At 23.7% G+C, this 22,758-nt stretch overlaps 1 protein-coding gene across 16 annotated transcripts in view; it reads right to left on the reverse strand.

The window, feature by feature from the left end:
* LOC132931676 (voltage-dependent calcium channel type A subunit alpha-1) overlaps positions 1-22,758 on the reverse strand; it is a 225,082-nt gene that overhangs the window by 106,172 nt on the left and 96,152 nt on the right. The gene's annotated exons all lie outside the window — the stretch shown is intronic.

Consider the following 22,758-nt stretch of genomic DNA (forward strand, 5'->3'; position numbering starts at 1 on the left):
TAAACAGGTTGAATGAAACGACATAATAATTTACATTTCTATACATATCTCTAGTCTGTACATGTATCAAATACGCAAGTAAGTTAGTCTATTTATCTTATATTGTTATATTGATTACACATTTATGTCAATATATAATTACATATAATTAATTAATTTAACCTTTGAAAAAACTCAGTTTGAATGTATTATACTAGGTTAGTTGTGTGTATAAATAGTATTGAAATATAATTTTGAGTGACTGATTATCAGTCATCTTCGGATACGATATTTGGTTCAGTTGTAGGTTTTTCGGTTCATGCTGAAATCATAGTTGGATTGGTATCAGCGCATTGAGGTCAGTCGGTGTTTTTGTGTATAAGAAAAACTGTTAAGTTAAGTACTGATTTTGAATGCAATATTACCAAAAACTTTAGAATACAGGGTTTATCAAGGTTGGACTCAACTCGGCTTGAGCATACCTCAATTAAAGATTCATGGCTGCACTGACAAATTGATTTCAATGGTTTTATTAGGTTATTATTTTTAGTGCATATAAAGTATAACTACTATAATGTATAGTTTGGTATTTATAAATACGTTTAAAAGTGCTAAGTAAAAAATAAAATAAAAAAAATAATTTAATTTATTATTATTTAAAGTTTTTGTTTTAGCAAATTATCATGTAAACAAAAAAGGAAAAAAATTACAGTAAAAATAGTTTAAATATGATAAACAATTTTATGAAATATCCTAGAAATTTGACTAAATTGAAATAGGTTGACAAATGAAGCACTACCTCCACTCTCTCATCTCCTCTATTGTTTATAATAAAAATGTATTTGTTTTTCGTGTAGTCTTAACTTTCAACTGTTTGTTAATAAAAAAATGTTTATAATATGTGAAGAAATTATTTCAACACAAAACTTATGCAATGAGACAAATATTAAATTTATATACTTTAAACATTCAAAATATCATTGAGCTCCAAAGTATTTGTGGTACTATATTGTCTACATTGTAAAAAATATAAAATATATATTTATATTATAATTAAATATAGATAAAATATCGATATACTTAAACGATTTCTTGTAAAACACGGTGCTCGTCTTAAAGACGCAAAAATATTGACCGTTTTAAACACGATAACCGTCCTTAACGTTACACTGTATAAAAATAGCATCGGCTCCAATACTTAAAAACATAGACCGTGTTAGATGCAGCGTTCGTCCTGAACGTAACAATGCTTTAAAAAATGGTCGTCCCCAATGTGTTAAGGTATTGTGATTTATTATTGTTTTTTCTAAAGATAACAATGAAATAAATATAAATATAAGTAAATTTTAGTATGCTAAAGATTTTTAGAGTCTTGTTGTTGAGGCATTCGGCGAAGCTGCTTGGGATGTTGTATTTTGATCTTTCTTCGTTAAACTAACGACAATTGAATTTGTTTATTACTTATGTATTTATTTATATTTTATTTTATGTTTTATATCGACTATATTATTAAGTTCACTTTTAAGTATAATTTACACCATTTTTTTTTTTTAATTAACTTTTCTGGTATAACTCTAAGCAACATCTAATAGTAAAAATAGGTTCTGTTTTCCACTGCGGTTATATACTGATGATAACTACTAAAATGGAAAAATCTTATAGAAAATTCGATGGACTTCATTTCAAGTTACATTTTGTTTTTCATAGTATGATTCTTGAAGCGATGCACACATAATATCATAATATAATAACAGATATCAGAATATCAGAATGAGAAAAATACTCATATGGCGGGTAGTCGTCACCTTCAAAAATAGTTAGGACCGTCGATAAGATAAACAATTATTATAGTAGTAAAACAACGCATTTATAATAAAATATAATAGACTTAAAGATTTGTGACTCGAGAATTTCATCGATTTATTTTATTTTATTAATTTATGTATATACAATGTATATTATACGTCATAATATATCGTAGTACTATATTGTTGTTACCGTTGGGATATAGTCGTTGTCGTCGTCGTAGATTGACTCCAGCGTTACGCATGATCGAAAAAAATTAAAAAATCTCGAGTTTTTGTTTTGTTACTTTGATCGGTTCGCATTTTTTTGTTTTTCTTTCAAATATCATTCGAAGGTTGCAAGAAAAAAAACAGGGATACAAGGAAAAACAGACGACCCTCGTTTTCTAATTACATTGTATGTACCCCATATAACCGTATTAACCTACGGCATAGTACCCACAACGCAAAGGGTGGGCCGATGTATTTTCACGTAAGTAAATTTATATTATAGGTGTGGTATTTCGTATAATTGGCAATATTATTCTGCAGAATATATAGAAATAAACTCGAAAAAAAATACCTACGATGTATAGACACCGTTGAGCGGGAAGGGAACCGGCGGGTTCATTAACCGACACGTCACGAAATCCTAATGCGCCCCCGACCATACTATAAAACGTTGTATCGTATAAATAGTTAATGGTACCGTATTGACCCGGACGAACGGCCCTACGAGCCTATAATTGTATTGTGTGAATGTGTGTGCGTGCGTGTATGTGTGTATTTTCAATTCACAGTGCGACCGATTACATATAATATGTGATATATATTTATGCGCTGGAAATATATAAGTATATATATATATATATTATATTATAATTTATACACGAAGAATTTATTATGATTATAATAATTATTATCTTTTTTTTTTTTATTAATATTTTAAAAATTCATTTAAAACGCGTAACGCACGCTATCGCGACAACTCCTATTATACACACGCGGCATATAATATAATATATACAGGGTGATTATTTTATCATTGTACACTCAATATTTCAAATAGTGTTGACTTTTTTTAATTTTTGTTTTTTTTTGTGTATCATAAAATTATATTAAATCATTATTATGAATTTTAACGTTAAAATTATTATTTTTCGTTAATTCGTAAGCGATATATTAAAATTTATCATAATTAGCTTTTCAAAATTGTGTGGTTTTCGTTTTTTATAATACTTCTTGTTTCTGAAGACCAGTAGCCATATGGGTTATAAATAATAGTAAGAGATACATATTTTCATATGTAATAAACTCGTTATCAACTATCAAAGTATCAATGCAGTGATGAACTTTTTACCTATGGTTACTACGTCAAACCAGTAATATCATATTATTGTAATATCTAATTTAGATAAGAACCAGGAGTATGCCCATGGACTAAGATATAATGGACGGTCATCGTCGTGGTGAGGAGGATTATGAAATAATATAAACGTCAATATCTAAACCCTACAAACTCGTATAATCACAACTCTATCAATTTGGAGAGCGGTATTATATTTATAGAATAAATTATATCATATATTTACCTAATATATTCTACCAGTCTACCTGTACTTTTTTTCAAATTATAGCAACTACCAAGAATAATTAATAAAATCTTATTAATTGGAGGTAATCATTAGTTCAATCTACAAACGTGTCTAGTCATCTTACCTAGTTTTAAATATTATCGTTTTGTATTTTTTTAGTGATATTCATTATTATGAATTGTGTATGTATCTGTAATTATGTATGTAATTATATGTGATAAAGTAATAAGTACAAGCAATAAAATAAATTATATGTGTATGTGGATTGTTTGTTTAAACCAGTGTTGAGGTTTGAGCTAAATTTTTGTCCATCTTTTCATTGAAAATATGATCATTTTAAAGCTCGTATACGACTTTCTCCTTTTGAAATACTGGCATCATTGGTTTAAAAACTATAAACTATAGTAGAGTAATGAAAGATATTATTGTCCTTCAAAACGACGTAAAAGATGAGTAGAAAGAGATTGAGTAACAAGTTAATTACAATAGGTATTTAAAAAATATTGTACTTATATTTCACCAGTATTACTACCATATATGTATAATATTAATAAATAATTATTTTATTTATGCCTACTTTCAGCACATTTTACATTATACAAATTAAATTATTTGTTTTTGTATATTAGATATTCATGGACATAACTTAGTACCTAATCTACATAATCAAATTTTGAAATAGGTAGATTATGACGTATTGGCATAGCTAAATTAGCCATTATGTATTATTTATATTTTATGTTGTGGACATTAACATTGCTACATTAAATCAATATAAACTATAATAATATTTAGAAGCATATTTCACTGAGTTTTTTTGAATTAGTTAGAATTCGTGTAGATTTTAGTTAATTTTGGAACAAGACATATTTATAAATTCAATGATTAGGCAATCCATGACGAGTTAAGTATACATATAATCATTATTTGTTAAGAGGACGCCATACCCACATGTGTTGTCTCATATAAAATATAAGCATTTTAAATTTGTAATATTTTACATAGCTATAACTCACTTTAAAATTATAATATTAATTAAAGCATACGTCATTTTCTATATCGTATTCTTACCTTTAAATTTTATGATCAGTAAATTTACTTTAATATTAAAGCTAGCATCACAAAATGTGTTCTGCTGAACGCAAATTTGTGTTTACGTACGTTATTAAGACAAAGAAAACATAGTATGCGGATATGGTGTTCTCTTATACACCTTATTTAAAGTCATAAGGGCCCGATTTTTAACATAATGTATTTTTTTTACATTTAAAATAATTCTGATTTTAGTGAGTTATGAGTATTTTAAAATTATAAATTGCTTATACATCTTAAAAAACTCATAACTCACTGTAGAATTAAAATATAATAAAACGCTTATGAGATTTCCTAGATAATGTTCTTAACTTTAAATCTTATAAGAGGTTAATTCACTCTAATTTGAGAAATTCAAATATTTATAGTCATTATCGTGAATATAAAAATTGCTATGTTGCGTGTGGATCATAGACAGAAACAAAATTGTACGCTGACATTCTCTTGAGTAAAATTTAACATTGAATGATAGTTACAATATCTGTTGGATACAAATTCAATATGTTATATATATATTATATAATGTTATAAAAATGTAATCATTAGGTAAAATAATTATAACTTAGCTCAATTAAATAATTCTAAATTTATAATTTCTTGTATTGATGACATTTCATTTTTTCATAATTGGTAAATACATGTTTAAATACTTAACATAATTTTCAAAGTTTTTATATGCATTAACATATTCACAGACAATATGTCTACTGTTAATGCATACATATGTTCATATTCTACAATTAATTGTTTGTATTAAAACCTGGCCCTAGTTTCAAATGAATCCCTACTTCATTTTATTTTATATTATTAGTAACCACTTTAAAATATTAATATCATTTATAAGTCCAGAATTATGAAAAATCTATTTCAAATTTGTTAACACAGTTTATTCAAAATTTTTGTTTTGTAATTATACAAATTATGAGTAATGATAAAAACATGTGTTCAAAAAAATCAGAACAAATTCTGAAATTAAAAAATTAAGAAATTAAATTTGTATTATCTTTTTTTATCTGGAATACCCAACGGTTTAGTTTATTGATAGTTTATCTGAAACTAAAGTATTGCCATTTGTCAAGTGGTTTAGGTATTTTCATGTTATGATATTGTAATCATGAAACCACGATAACAAAAATTGAAAATGATAATTTCTGTTTCATCTGATTAATTATAATTTGTGATATCACGGATACCATTGTCCACGATAGTCCCATAGTCCGTATTCTCTATTCATTTCGTGTTGTAGGTAGTAGCAGGTACAAAATAACAAAGATAATGTACCTTGGGTCAAACGATAACGATTTATTAGTTGAAGTACTGGTCTTTGCAAATAATAATTGTGTTCTAATCAACGCCTTACAGCCATAATAATATTTAGGACTAACACCTGAAAACCTCAAACCACCCAACTTTAAGCAACTATAACTTGCTAACGGTTAAATCAAAAATAGTAATTTCAATGTTAAAATGCATAAATAAAATAGCCTTAATAATATTTTATGATATTTTAAATATAGGTTACCATTTGAAAATCAAAATTTGATAGTGTTTTCACCATTAAATATTAGAGTGAAAAAAATAAAAATGTTGCATAGTTTTAGAAAAGCATAAAACTTAAAAATTGAAAACAGTTCAGTTTTTGAAATAATGAGTGTACAATGATAAAATAATCACCTTGTATGTGTATATATAATATATGACAATATTATAAATTTATAACTCCCTCTTGGGGTTATGTCACCGTGCATTTTGAATACGCCACAGTCTATTCGTCATTGCCCATTGGCACACACGCGTGCGAGTGTCGTCGCGTGATGTCACACAACTTTTTATGAGTTCCTATCGGCCGCGAGAACCTCTATCGACTTCCCATCACCATCTACGCTAACACAGTGTGTGACCGGTGTGGATTGTAGAGTGATTCGATTCGCCCACACTTTTAATATAATACGGGGATGCATACATGGCTAACGTGTGAATGAAACACTTCCTAAATAGTTAGTCTTTTTTTTGTATTAATAAATTTATAATTATTTTATCAATTTAATTAATAATACAATAAAATAACATTATTTTAGTTTATAAAATATTACAGAACTTTCATAGTATTTTTTTCGTACCAAATTTTACAATAATTCTACACGTTAAAGCTAAATATATTTATATATGTGTGTGTGTGTGTGTGTGTGTGTGTGTGTGTTAAATTCAACTTAAAATATGTATTAATAGCTTAAATAATACATGTATTATAATCATTTCAAAAAATAAATTAAAGAATAATAGTAAAAGTTATATTATTGTAAAAATTAAGTAAAATTAAGTAAACTGTCAGGAGATAAGATAAAAGTCGATTTTGAATAACTAATTTAAAACGTTTAAGACAACATAATTTTGGTTTATCCACAAATACTAAACAAAAAAAACTAAATTACTTCGTATAATTAGTGAAGACAGTGCCCTTTGTTAAAAGTCTAATGGTAGCAAACATTAGTCATTACGTCACGAGTTGAGTTTATGGTTAAAGAAGACATTTGTTTTTTTTAATTAGCTTTCTTTAATAATTAATGGTTTATTATTTTATCATTATGTATATATTTATGAATTAAACTTAGGTTTTATTTACGAAAATAATAAAAAGGCAACTGACAAAAAATATATATTAATTTTGTTTTCCAACAAAATATGACATAATATTGCAACTTTTCATTAAAACAATTACGAAATGGTTTTAAACCATTCATATTTAATAATAAATCGTATTACTTTAACCTACTTTAGACTTTAGAACATTCACATATATATAATATTATAATGTTTGTTATTATACTTAAATAATTATATCTGATTAAAGAATAAGAAAACTAAAATACAGTTATTATTTATTGATAATAGTTCTAGGGAATCGTAATTAATTCAAGCTTACCTAAATAATAAAATTGTGCTTATGAAAAAAAAAATAATAATTATGTTTCAGCTATTTCAGCGTTATTTGGAGTTTGCAGAATACCAATAAGTGTTTTCACTAGTAAATGTAAACTTTAAGTTTATTAACAAAACGAAACTTTCATGATTAATAGCACTGTCCCAAACTGTATTGATACTGTTTGTCTGTTCGACTAGGTACGTCATTATATTTTCACATTTATTGTGTTCAATAGTAGTTATTCTGTATCGAGTTGGCATCCAACTATATCGTATGGTGCGTTATACGCTAAATCACATTTCCCTTTATCTTAAATGTATGTACAAAAAGAAACTCAGTTTACACAATTGCATTAAATATTATAAATATACTTGTATATATATTATATATATTAAAATATGCATGTGTATAACTAGAAATTATTAAGCTATATCATTCGTGTGCAAGTACAAAATAATTTTATATTTTTTTCCACCTTCTCGTATATAATATACTGATGGGTAATGCCCATACATATATTTAATATGATATTATAAACGTATACTTAGTTCTTGTGGACTGAAATCTGATACTTTTTTTAACCCCTATTACCCGCAATGCGATTGCTTGGCCGATATTTGATTTATGACCGCTGAATAAGCAAGTGGAAAGTCAATGAAACCTCTGCAAAAATATAATTTAGGTCGGTCTAAAATATGTTACATCTATTGACAAAAATATGACAAGTCTTAGTATAATAGTAACAATAGTACAACACACAGTTCACGAATGACATTATGTTCGATTAAATCGTAACGATTTAAAAAACATATTAAACACAAATCATTGCAGCTGTGTGGTGTACGTTTTATTTTAGATACTACACACTATTCTAATAAAAAATTGATAATTATGTTTTTGTAACATTAGTTTCTAACACTCTAAAAGCAATTCAGTAAATGCAATAATTAGTTGCTTATTTGTGTATATTATTATTTTTATAAAAAAATAAATAAAATCATAAAACATACATTTTCAATTCAATACTAAATATTTAGCTTTACTGATAAATTATGTAACGTATTCTAAAAATATAATAATTTGTTTAAAACACATAAGAGTTTAATGTACAAATGTTTAATACATTACTGTAATTTCTAAATGATTATTATATCTACAAAGTATACTAATTAGAAACCTATAAAAAAAAAGTTTTAAAACTATTATTTTATACCAAATTAATAATAATATTTAGATTATATTTTATAAAATTGAAATATAATATGTTATGCGTATGCATGCAAATATAGGTCATGAAAGACTTCATTATGATCGTGTTGTGGCAGCAGCTTATATTTTTAAAAGGACACAAAATTCTTTATTTTATTTTTTTTTTATAAAAATCGATTACCCAATAAAATAAATTTATTTTTATTTTTTACCACTCGTTAAAACACACGACATTTTTACCCTATACTCAGTATTTGAGGTGCCTATACGTACTAATGATTTCAGGCAAAGTAAAACGCGGTGCAGTCATCAATAATTCATAAAAAATATACGTATTTACAATCCTAATACTCATCATGTTTAAAGTGTAGACCTCCGAATATGGATAATATTCAAAAAACAACTAGATATACTACGTATGCCATATTAATAATATATACTAAGTTAGATTTAAATAAATTTACATAAATTCAATACCTATTTTATTTGAAATCTTAAAAAATATAAGTATTTTAATTTATTATTTAAACGAATTTTCGATTAATCTGTAATAAAAATAAAATAAATGTTTTCTATTTAACTTTTAAGTCATTATTATACCGTATGATATGATTTTTAATATAATATGTAAAAAATTAGTTGAATTAGTTATCGTTATTTAAAATGTATTCAAGTTACTTACAAAATATTTAAAATTTTATTAAATAAAAAAAAAAATTTTAATTTTGCCAAAAAAATATATTATTATTTGCTCTATTTTTTTACAAATATTTTCATGAATATTTATTTAGTGGTCTGTTTCTACTAGATATTTTAAATAATTAACACTAGAAATAAAGACAAATTATAATAAATAGAACAAATACGCACCTAGTCATCATATATTTTACACTTCACTATTTAAAAAAAATAGAAATCGATATTTTCTATACATTCCTTAGTTTTTTTGATAAACCACCAAAAGAATAACGTACCAATCCATCGTCTATTGAAGGAAGAATGATTGATGTGTACGTCGTTTTACGTTTTATTTTATTTTTCATTTTATCTAACAATTGAACTCTAATATAAATATAATATTAAACGGAAAAATGTATTTCAAAAACTTCTTTAAGCCCTTTCTACTATACTATATGTTTATACATTGCTACTGTCGAGTTGGTCGAAAGGATAGTACCCTTTAACAAAAGGTCTAACAGTCAATTATCCTCCGGGCTATATGTAATGACCCTATCGCCTTCACTGCCACCATCACCCACTCTAATCAATTGAAACCTTATGTATTACGTCATTATTATTTGTTTTTATCCAACGAACTTTTACGACACTTGATGAGTTTTTTTTAATATTATTATTATTACTTATTAATAGTTATGCAATATATATGTTCACTATTCTTATAATAATCTAATATTAATTCAATTTGGTATTATTTTCAAGGAATAAAATACAAAATGAAATCTCGACAAATGCTTACAAAATGTACCATAACTTTAAGTGAAAATAGAAAAATCAGTATGAATTTAACGGTGACCATTATTACGCCAATGCATCATAAATTTGCTATACATATTACATTGAATGTACCTATATAAAATATTCTAATCAATTTTTCCATATTTATCGAATTCCAATTCTACAATACTGAATAAACCATATACATAGTTATTAAAACATATATTTTTTGACATTACGTACATAGATTTATTATAAAGCTAGTGATAAAACAAATAAACTGATATTTATAATAAAAAAAAAACTAATTTCAAAGTATATAATGTATATTAAGCAAAAAGTAAAAACTTCGTTTGTCGTCAGTGCATCTGCAGTGGGCGCCATATCCGACTGTCACGATGGTGAACTGTCGAAAACCGACAATATCAGTTGAAAAGAAAGCGCGTTCGAAACGGAAAAAGCCCGTGAAAACAGAAACAATCATGTTTTACGACATCCGCATGCGGATTTTACCATAGTGGTCGTGGCGTCTACCGATTGCTATGGATAATGTGTGTACGAAGATGTGAATTGCCGTACGGTAATCTTAGGATTTGGAAGAAATAATAAAGTGACCATCTTCGAGTCGCTGACGAGACTATATTAACTGCACTGCGCCTACTGAAACACGACGCGTAATAAATACTGTTTTTATCAGTATGTTCAATAATAATTATTGCTATTGAAATTCCTTTTGTTTGATTTTTTTGACATAATTTTTAATTTTCTATATGATTCTCAAATTATACATGCCAATTACTCGTTGAAATTATCGAAATAGAAACACAGGTTATCATTGATAATAGTGTGTCGCAGTCGAAATTCGAAAGTCTTGTAGGTTGAAAAATAAAAGTAAAACTAACAAAAATTATTCTATTATAAAGTTTCTGGATGGTGTCTCTTGTTCTGATGAGTATGAAGTGTGTGAAAAATATTGTAAAGTATATTTAATATTATCGCCTATTGTTCAATTAAATTTACCAACTATAATTATTAATGTATACTGCATATTTTATTGTATGGTTTTAAAATTTGATATGATATGCTTAATATGATCAGTTATGTATACATATATTTGTATTATTTAATTTCATTATTAATTGTCTTTTGAAATTATTAATTAATTAACTAAATTTTAAACGGTTGTAACAAATTAATGAACCAAAACTCGTTTACTTAAACATTTTAAATGTTAGGTTAAATTTTAAAATATAAGTAAAAATATAATGTTATTTTTACTACTATGTCAATACTAAATAAGTAAAATAAATGTAACTTGGCATACACAGTCTTATAAATATTGTGAGATTAAAATGATGCAAATCGTTAAGAACCAACATAATCTCCACTTTTTTGTCATTTAGAATTTAGAAGATTCAGTATATAAGTATAATATATAAATAAATACAGTGATATTTATGATATTCCTATTTATTATTTCGTCCATACCAATGATGATAAACTCTCAAATCACAATTGTTATGTTAATGGATACAAATGTAATATGTTCATTATTTTTTTTTTGCATCTTAGACATAATAATACAGCGTTTAATTATATTAGTTTTTAGATATAAATTAAATACAGCTATAAGAGTTTATTTTTAAATAAAAAGTTTATTTTTTATGATATTTTGACAAATGATTTTATATTTGATATGTATATAGGTACGGTGCATATTATGAATACTGTGTTCGTCCAAAGATTTTACTGGTCCTAAGAAATTAATTTCCAAATATTTTCTTTGTCAAACATTGATCATAATTTATTGTTTAAAACTATATTAAAGGTACACGCTTTAATTATAAACAGAACAATACACACATCATTGCCTTTAACAATTTAAAAAAAAATTAATAAATTAACAATATTTATTATTAATTTTTAATTTTTTTTTTATTGCTATTAATTATCTTCAAACATTTTATTTTTCGAAATATTTCATTCTTAAATAAAATATTTAAACTGTAAAAATATAATATTTAAATATTAAAAAGCCATAATATATATATATATATGATATTAAATATAAATCAAGGAATACATACTGAATTCCGAATTAAAATATAATATATATTTTATACTCGTACGTATAAGTTAGTATACAAGGTATACAATATAAATTATAAACCTTATATAAAATCAAAATACGCGATCGATATACCTATATAAACATAAGATATCTAGTTAGTTTTTTGAAAAATGTAAATTATTTAATTATTCAAAGTTGGACAAAAAGTTACTTTATTATTGATTATAATTATAATATTATTATACAAAAGAAATGTTTTCGTATAAATTTTATGCACGCACATTTCAATGACTTTTCATGATATTTCTATTATTTGGATCATAATGTATTTCAAACGCCTGGTTTTAAAACTTTTTAATTAATTAATATGTATGATAGAATAATGAAACGAGAATATAGGACTATCTACGATTCGTATCAATTTCAGAGAACTACCGTAACTATATTCCTAAACAATGTAAAGACACGCAATGGCATGATTAAATTTATCGACAGGCAAAAATATTATTTCATGTTCTACAGAAAGTAGAAACCATTATTGTCATTGTAATAAATTAGAGACAAGTATGCACTATGTAATAATTATTATATGATACGTTTGCTGTTGTTGATATAATAAACACATAACCTAAGATGTTACTATAATATATGTATTCAATTTAAATTTAATGATAAATCATTGTGTATATATATATATATTTATAAGGTTCGATAAATAATATAAAGAAGTCTATATTTGTAAACATAATATAAATTAGATAAATAGTTCATTTTTTAATTAGTAATACAGTAGATTGAATTGGTTTTTGACAAAATCTTGTTATACACAAAAAAATTGTTTATACTTGTTATTATATCTTCTATATAATATTATTCCCATGTCAACGACAAAAATGAACAATAATTATTTTTAATTAAATACTGAAGACTCTCAATTAGTTTAAAAAAAAAAGTTATGTTTCTTTTATTTTTTATGATTTTAAATATCATAAATTTCAAGATGTAAATGGGGGCCTCAGGAGAGTTTTTTTGCTCATGATTAAGCTCATATGTGAAATCATTAAACAAAAATCTTTATTAAAAGAAATTATTTATTTATATATTATATATTGTTTGAACTATATTTCAGTTTTTATACTCATTTCAATTTTAAAATTAGTATGATAAAAGTTTTAACATATAATTTTTATAAAATTAAAATAATAATGGTTTTAATGTACCTAATAATAATTTGATTGAAATATGTTCTGAAGTATTTTGTATACTATCATTAAAATATATAACAATATGTTATAATATTTTATTGATGACATCAAAACTTAACGTCTTTGTAATGACTACATAAAATAATAATTAGCATTTTCTCACACCACGTATAAAAGTGAACGCCATCTCTCAAACAGCTTTCAAAGTTTTTAATGTAAAAAGTTAGAAAGACCACTGCAAAACAATATGATAATATGTTATACGATTATCTGAACATATTTGGTATACTATTATAATATGAAGTGTGTTAACTTCGCACATATACATGTGTAATTTAATTAATTAAATTACAATTTATCATAATTTACATACACACATTCACGCACATATAAATATAGGTTAAATAAAGTTATTGCCTTATTCGTAAAAATTAAAATATTCTTTTATGAAATACTCCCCAAATACAATTGGCATGTTATTGCGTGCGTCTCTTAGTTATCGAACAATCCATATGTATTCATTCGAACCGCACCCAAGTCTAAATAATTGTATACCTAGATTATTATCTGTTACAATAATGTAATTCAAATATGTGCATATTAATGTTATAGTTAGTTGGGTTAAACATGATATTTTTATGCACCTAATGCATGCAGTCACTAATTAAAAGTAAAATTTAACGACATTTATAAAATCCAACAAGTTATATATTTATAAAAGTACAGTTGTAAATACTTAAAAAATATTAGGTATTATATAATATTATGTAAGTAACATATATAGAATATTTATTTTGGTGAAACTAATAAGCTAGTTATTGTAATTACGTTTATGTAGTTATTATCTTGTTGATGCGTTTTAGTTTTATATTAATGTATCATTCATATTTTTAATTTAAGTTAAATATCTACTGTAATATAATTGGTAAAGAGTTTAAATCCTTTTCAGTGGAATTTATTTCAAAGTGTATTATTCGCTTTGAAAAAAATATTAGCTAATAATTATCATTAAGACGTAAAAACTGCACAATATATAGGCAATTGGTTTTTGGAATATTTCATTACAGATTTCTTTTTCAAATTAGTAGTTATGTATTTTGATATACATATATATATATTTTTAAGTTTTATGTATTAGTGAATTATTTAATATTATAAAATATATTTTATAACTTTATTTATATCTTTACTTTTTATATTGGAATCAAGACTAAACAGTGACATCTAAAATTGTCATAGTTTTTACATTTTATTAAAGAACACAAAACAATACAAAAACAATATTTTCAAAGGAATGTATTAAAATAGTATAACATTTACAAAAGTAAGTTAATTTTATTTCTTGTATAATAATATAACCTTGTAAATTTTAATCATTTAAACATTTTTTTTTTTATTATTAATGATTAATAAATTACATTGACATTTATGGTAATAATTATACAGTTAATTGTAAAAAATATATGTAATATTATTAAAATTAATTGTATCGAATAACATCTGAAATAGAATATAATATAAAATACCTAATAGATGACTTTATGTGTTCATATTACACCACTGTGATTGTATACTTAGAAAAATAAATCATTACTAACCTATAAATTCACACTAATATAAATCATTTTTATTTTGTTTTTTATCCCAACATTAGATAGTTAATTACAAATTTAAGGATATAAAGAAAACAATATAGTTTAGTGTTTGGATGGAAAATGAAGAAACAAATATTTAAATATCAACGCAACTATTAATTTGTGTTAAATATTTAATAATAAATATAGGTAAATTCAAAAAGTTTTCTTTAGATATATTTAATAGGCTGGTCTATTAAATATAGTTTATACAAGGACAAACATGCGAGACATCTTATAACCTGCGTATTGATTAAGCTGTTGACATTTTTAAACAAGAATTTTGGTTAGTTATACTATTTAATTTTTCATAGATACAAAATAAATATTACGTCTTTATCACATTTTATTAAATGAGTAATAATAACTAAATGTAAATACAAAATATAAAATACAATAATATAATAAGTAATATCATAATAAAACTTATAACAGATGTAAAAAGATTTAAATTAATATATTAAGTTATAAAATTATATATATTTTTAGATCGGTAATAATACTACAATAACGAATCGTAAATAAAATAATATGTACTTACTTAAAACAATTTATAACAACAATTACTTCGATTTAATAGCTTAATAGTATTGTATTATTAAGTATAGGTACGAAATAATATAATACTTGTGTAACAAAAATATAAATTACGTAAAAAAAATTATACTTATTTCAAGAATAATAATAACAGGCAAATTAAAAAATATATTATTAATAATCAAGTACTTATGATCTACGAACGGTGTAATATTTATTGTATTAATATTAATTATCATGATCTATTTTTTTTATGATATAATCATATTATGAATAATGTATTATCTATGGCTTAATTAGTTTAGAAAATTAAAAACTTTGTTGTTGATATATTGCCATATTTTAATTTTACTGTAAAATATAAACTATGATTTAAGGACCTTAAAATTGATGATTTGTTGTTTAAATATATACCACCCACCAGAAGTTATAAAAGAAACAAACGATTTGGAATCAATGGTTTAATTAAATATATATATATTTAAAATTAAAATAATTTAATACCTATAATTAATTTATATTATGCCTAAATATAAATAGATTATAATTTATTTTTTTTAAGAAAATGATACCTATTTACAATTTATGTAAAATAAATACAAAAAGCAATAAGCATATACAATGTTATACATGGTTTGACGGTTTCTGGAAGAGGCGTCCAGTGACATTACTTCAACAATATATCACTATAGGTATACTAAATATGAACGAATGTATATTATAGATTTAACACTATAATATTATTTAAATTATCTAACAATAGGTATAAACAAATAACAATTTTAATTCAATGTTTTAACAAGATTTATTATACAATTGTAAATTTAAAAAAAAAAACAATTTTTTAATAACACGATTTTAAAATATTTACTTTTTGAACGTTAACAAATGTATTTTATTTTTAAAAAATAAAATAGTAATTTAAAATAATTAATTATCAGTTGAATAAAATAAAAACGAATTTTTAGTTAGATAAGTGTTATAATAACGGACAATTGTTTTTTAATTAGTTGTTCTAATTTATTTATTTGTTTGGTAGTATAAAAGTATGTTTTTTCTCAATTATTGTAAATGTATATACGAGCCACTGATGGTTCAAAGGGATTTGGATCGTGTCCGAAACGGCCATACTGGCGCGTGTCGCTAAGGCTCCCGGACCAATCAATATCCCGTGACGATCGCCGGGGGTTCCCAAAAAATTACTAAAGTCTAGACCAGAGATAGAGGTGACCTATAAAAGTATTATTAATAATATCATGTTAAAAAAGTCTACTTCTATATGTATAAATTCCATTCCACTTTCTAATAAATCAACTTGGGTAAAATGTAATATTAATTTTTCCCTGTAGGCCGTCACGCAAACGCGACTACTGTAATATATATGACTGTGTATAAACTATACTATATTATATTTATATATACACCAAGCATAATATCAGTTTATTGTTATTATATTACGAGAACCATCGAGAGTAAGTAGGGTGAAAACCAGAAATGTGGACAGAGGGTTGTTTCATTTGGTTTTGAACTTAGAGGGTCATGGAATTCGAAATTGATGGATTAGTTGCAGGTGACGCCCTAAATTATAGTTATAAAAAAAACATTGTTTGTAGCGTCAAAATACGAGTAAGTATAACAAAAATAATAAAAATCCTGACTGAAAATAAAATAAAATATAAATACAATTCCTTTATTTATTAGAGATGAATAAATTGATTTTAGTCTTTACGTGTTTATTATTACCTAGTGAATTCTGTGCAACTTATTGAGTACAAAATAAACGATTTTTTTTTTGTGACATTATTGTACTAAATTTCACATAGAAGAAAAGATATAATTTTCCAAATTGTGTATTAATTTATCATTATTAAAACTTTACTATCAAATTATTTAAAAATCGATAGTAATATTTTTAAAAATATTTATTTTCTAATAGTTATAAAATAGGTACATCAATCATTCGTTATATTAAAATGTAAAAAAAAAACAATACATAATAAAATAATTATAAATACTTATTTGACTAGAGTTTATCTAAATATATAGTTACTAAGAATCTTAAAATAAATATACAAGTAATTCATTAAAAATTATAAATAGTGTCCAAATAGAAAAAAAATATTCTTTTCCCATAAAGATATTATTTAAGTATGAAAAGACTCACAATTTTGAATTCGCAATGAATTACCAAATAACATGGCGTGACTAAATACTACCAAACAATGAAACGCTAAACGGTTAAAACAAATGTCCGGTATTATAGTTTAAGTAATCAAATTACAATTGAGATTGCAGTCTATATTTATGCTTCGGTAATTTTTTTTATAATCATCGAGTGACGAGTAATTAAAAATTATATAATTGTAATATTAGCTCATATTGTTTTATTGTTCTTTTAATAAAAATCTATTATACAAATTGAAGAAATTTAATATTGTTATTTATTACACATTTAAACTCTCGATTTTATAAAATAAAATCTATGAAAAAGTTACAAAACATACCGAATACAAACAGTAAATACCTAGTCATTTGGCTTAAATGAGAACTATGTATTCTTTTCAGAATTTATTATATCATAAACATTAATAACTTCCAAAGACAAAATAATTATACTTGGCTACACCGGTGTATTTAAGTTACATATTTACTGCGCCATCATAGAGAATTAAGTATTTAATTGTGAGGAGAGAGAGAGCATATACTACTGTATTATGTTATGTTGCCCTTATCTATTTATAAGACAGTGGTACCTAGCAATGTTTTGTACAGCTAATAAAGCTATATTTAGCTATCAATTTTGAATAGATTAAATTGGAATTTAACAGATTTGAACAGTAAACTTATAAGCTAATATTTAGTAAAATTATTATTACGTATCTGTTTACACGACTGTGAAAAATATAAGCATTTAATGAATGTTATAGTTTTTCCAAGTAGTTTATTTAATTCCCTTTATTTTCTAATAAAATTATAATTCTTTTGTTTTAAATTTTGAGTAATAATATTATTCATGTGTTTATTCAATGTACATTGTAGGTATAAAAGGTTGTTACCATAATTATTATATATTATTACGCAAAAGGGATTATAAAATGATAATGTTTATATATTCCTATCTATTGTTAGAAAAATAAGTATAGTTTGTAATTTAAGAGGTGTTTCGATGTAGGAATCAACCAACGTAAACACGCATGCGTTAAGAATTACGTAATAATTATTACAGCTCAAATTGTTTTTTATTCTATTTATGGTACTATTATATTACATCGGCAACATTTCAAAATCATGTAAGACACATCATATTAAAACAATCAAAATGTTAATTAATTTGAGAATCACTAGAAATTCTAATGCTACGAAAATCACATTTCAAAGGGATGCAATATTGAAATTACAATCGTACAATATTTATTATTCGAAGTTAAATATAGTAAATATCACGTTTTATGAATTCAGAAACAACGTTCAGAAATTTCATTTATAACAATCAAAGTTAATAAAAATTCGATAAATCTACATAAGTACCTAGGTAATTAAGTGTATTATAAAAAAATATTGGAAATAATGAAGTTCATTTTAATAAAGTAGGTTAAAAAAAAGATATTGATTTGTTATTGATAATTATAGAAAATGAATAACATTTATATACATTTTAATGTATTAAATAAGAATAAACATCAACATATTATGTTAACATTTGTGTTTGTGTTTGTAGCACATGCGTCAACAGCATTGTATTTGTGTATAAATACATGATTTATTTCGTTCAAAGTTTTTAACAACAATCGGTAACTTATTCGTTCCAAATGCATAGTTGATTAACAGAAAAAGTAAATTAACGGAAAATAGCACAAACGAATTTTATTACAACAAAAAATTCTAAAAAATTTTAAATAACATAATTTTTTTTATAGAAAATATATTTTTCGTTTTTCCCTTATAATGACATTATTATTATAGTCATGATTATATGACTATATTCATAAGTTAGATAATGAGTATATTTTTAGTAACATTTTTTTATATTATCAGCCCATTACACGGAAACAAAAAAATATCGATTATTATATCAATAAAACAAGGGTAAAACGATACATTAAAAGTGATGTATATTTTTATCATTTTTTTTTTATTCAACATAACTAATTATTTTTCGATTTATTACGATGTATTTTATTTTATTAACAGCTACAATATATTATTATTTATTTTAATACTTATATAATATGATATTTATTATAATACTGTTTTAACCTACTATTTTCATTATCCTGTATTGATATAACTCTCTAAATTATAAACAAATTATTGACATTGTAAAAATAATAAATATTATTTAGTTTAATAAGTTTTAAGTATTAATAAGTTTATTTATAAGTGTCAAAAATTATTTCAGTTCACCAATTTCAAGACTGGTATCTCTACCTAGGTGTAGAATATTCGTTACATTGTATATTAATATTATTAACGCACTCTATTGTCGAAAATACCAACCAAGAGTACAATTATTATACTTCTGCCTATAAATATTCTTTTTGGATAAAAGAGTTTTCCGATAGATGCCGCTTTCGGTTACACGTGAAAACGGAAAAAGATTATTAATTATTGTACTAGCACACACCACAAAACCAAAACAACATTTAACTTTGATATTTTTTCAAAAAAATATTGCATATTTTTATACTTTAAATAATATCAAAGAAAAATGTACAGGTTCCTACAACTGGAGATTCACCAAGAGCGCTCACCTATCCTTTAATAATATAAACTATAGGAAGATATGATCATATAATTAGATTTATTCAATTTAAAAATTATTTTTTTGTGATAAAAATGTATTTTTGTTACGAGATCAAATCTTTTACACTTTAAACTGTTATAATTTGAAGATTTAAAAAAAAAATTATTCTGGAATGTGCAGTTTAGGTTATTGTGATAATGTATTATTCTTTTTATACGAAGTACATTTTTTAAATCATTAAGGTTTTATACATATAATAAAATAAAATATTTATAATATTTAGACTAGGAATTTTGTTTTAGACAATTTAGATAATTATTCAAATTATCGAAATACCCGTATATTTTTTAACTTATTATTTTCAACTACAAACCTTTGTATCTTATATTTAAATAATTAGGAAAAAACTACCTATTTCAAGTTTCAATTTATATACCTACTAGCAATATATTTTATAAAAAGAAAAAACTTAATATTCTATGGAGCGTGGTTCACAATTAAAAAAAATAAGTTTCTATGAGCTTGGGACAATCTTTAAATTCAATAAAAATGTCAAAAATAATAAGATTCACAGGGTCAAAAATTACAAATATTTTATGTTTTAATTTATTTTAATGTTTTGTAAAAAAGTTAAAAATTATATTTTTTTATTTAATCATTTTCAAAATATTTTAATTTCATTAATCTCCTAATTTTTCTAGTTTCGAGAAAAACTGTGAATTACACTGAAAGTGTTCGCCAGTTGTACGAGCAGGCGGGCCACATGTTTGATACATTGATACCACTATTCGCAGTTTTTCTCGAAACTAAAAAAAATATTAAAATTCAGGAGATTAATGAAATTAAAATATTGAAACGTTAATATTTAAAAAAAGTGAATCATCAGAAGATTAATGAAATTAAAATGTTAACACGTCAATATTTTCAGAAAAATGAACTCAACAAAATGGCTATCTTCAATTTTTTTGAAAATGATTAAATAAAAAAATTTAATTTTTAACTTTTTTACCAAAACATTAAAATAAATTAAAACATATAATATTTGTAATTCTTGTCCCTGTGAATTTTATTAAAAAATCAAATTATGATATCTCCATTATTTCAGGAGGTATCGCAATGAGTAAATCCTCACGGGACACTTTGTGGCCTATAATACCCACCTATGTATAATTGTAAATGATATATCAAATGTTTAGTTTAGTATCATTAAATAGATATTTAAAACTTTTTTTATATATATATATATTGTGTTATTTAAAATATTTCATCAAATAACTATTTTTACTACATGTTTTCATCATTATAGTTTTTTTCATAACTTATTTTCCAAAATAATTAGAAACAACCTAGGATATATTTATATGTTGAGATATTTACGGTCAATAAAGTTATGTACCTATAGTATCGTAAGCATGGGTTATTAGAAACATAATTTTAAAAGTTAATTTTTCTTGAAAACAAATTATCAGCGGCAAAAAAAATATATTAATAACATTTCATTAATGTAATCATAATATATTAAAACCTACTATAGTGTTGGTCAATATTTAAATCTCGATAAACCAAGTAACAAAAATTAAGTAAATATAATATAATATATTTTAATTTTATGTTCAACAATAATAGTTGATGAATTAGGTATATTTTAAATTATTTAATATTATCTAATCATAAATTTATATTCAATTAGTATTAATCATGTATTTAATTTATTACATTGTATTCATACAAATGTTCTGAAAAATAGAGAAATAATACAAATAATATAATAGATATCTAATAAAATGTGTACATAAATATTTTGTTTTTAGCTCAATTTGTTTTCCATAATAGAATCTAGTATCGAGGTTCTACTATATTATATAACTTATTTATAACTTCCAATGAAACACTCATTATATAATATGCGATGAACATTTTTTTATTATTTATATGAATATTTAAATATTTTTCATAATTTCATAATTATTTTTTTTTAACTTGTGTTTTATTTTGTAGTCAAAAGTTAGAAGAGTTTAAATAGATCGTGTAATCATAAATAGTATGTATACTTTTAGATACTCAATATTCAATATACCGAAATAATACAGATCATTTTTATAAGAATAAGTTATTTACAACATTTGCAAAATATCTAATTTAAAAATGCAAAATTAAGAAACATCTTCTGTTATAAATAACGTGTAGATATTTTCTCATTACTTAATATGTTAAATAAAAGATGTAATACGATAATATTATTTTAAACTACAATAGTATCATACTCCTAATGAATATACAATATAGTAATATTTCATGTCATTAACACGAAAAAAAAGTTATCGATAAAAAATCGGTTTGAATTATAAAACATTGTATAAAATAATAGTATACTCATACTTTGATCTCTAATCACGTTAATTTTACCTTTTCACATTAGTCTCATCTAATTATAAAACTTTAAACTTCCATAATATGAATACATAAAGTTTAATTAATACGTATAGTATAATGTACATGTTTGGTTCAAAGTATAACTATTCTTACAAGT

This window comes from Rhopalosiphum padi, chromosome 1 (assembly GCF_020882245.1).
Source record: "Rhopalosiphum padi isolate XX-2018 chromosome 1, ASM2088224v1, whole genome shotgun sequence".
In the NCBI taxonomy this organism is placed as follows: Eukaryota; Metazoa; Arthropoda; class Insecta; order Hemiptera; family Aphididae; genus Rhopalosiphum; species Rhopalosiphum padi.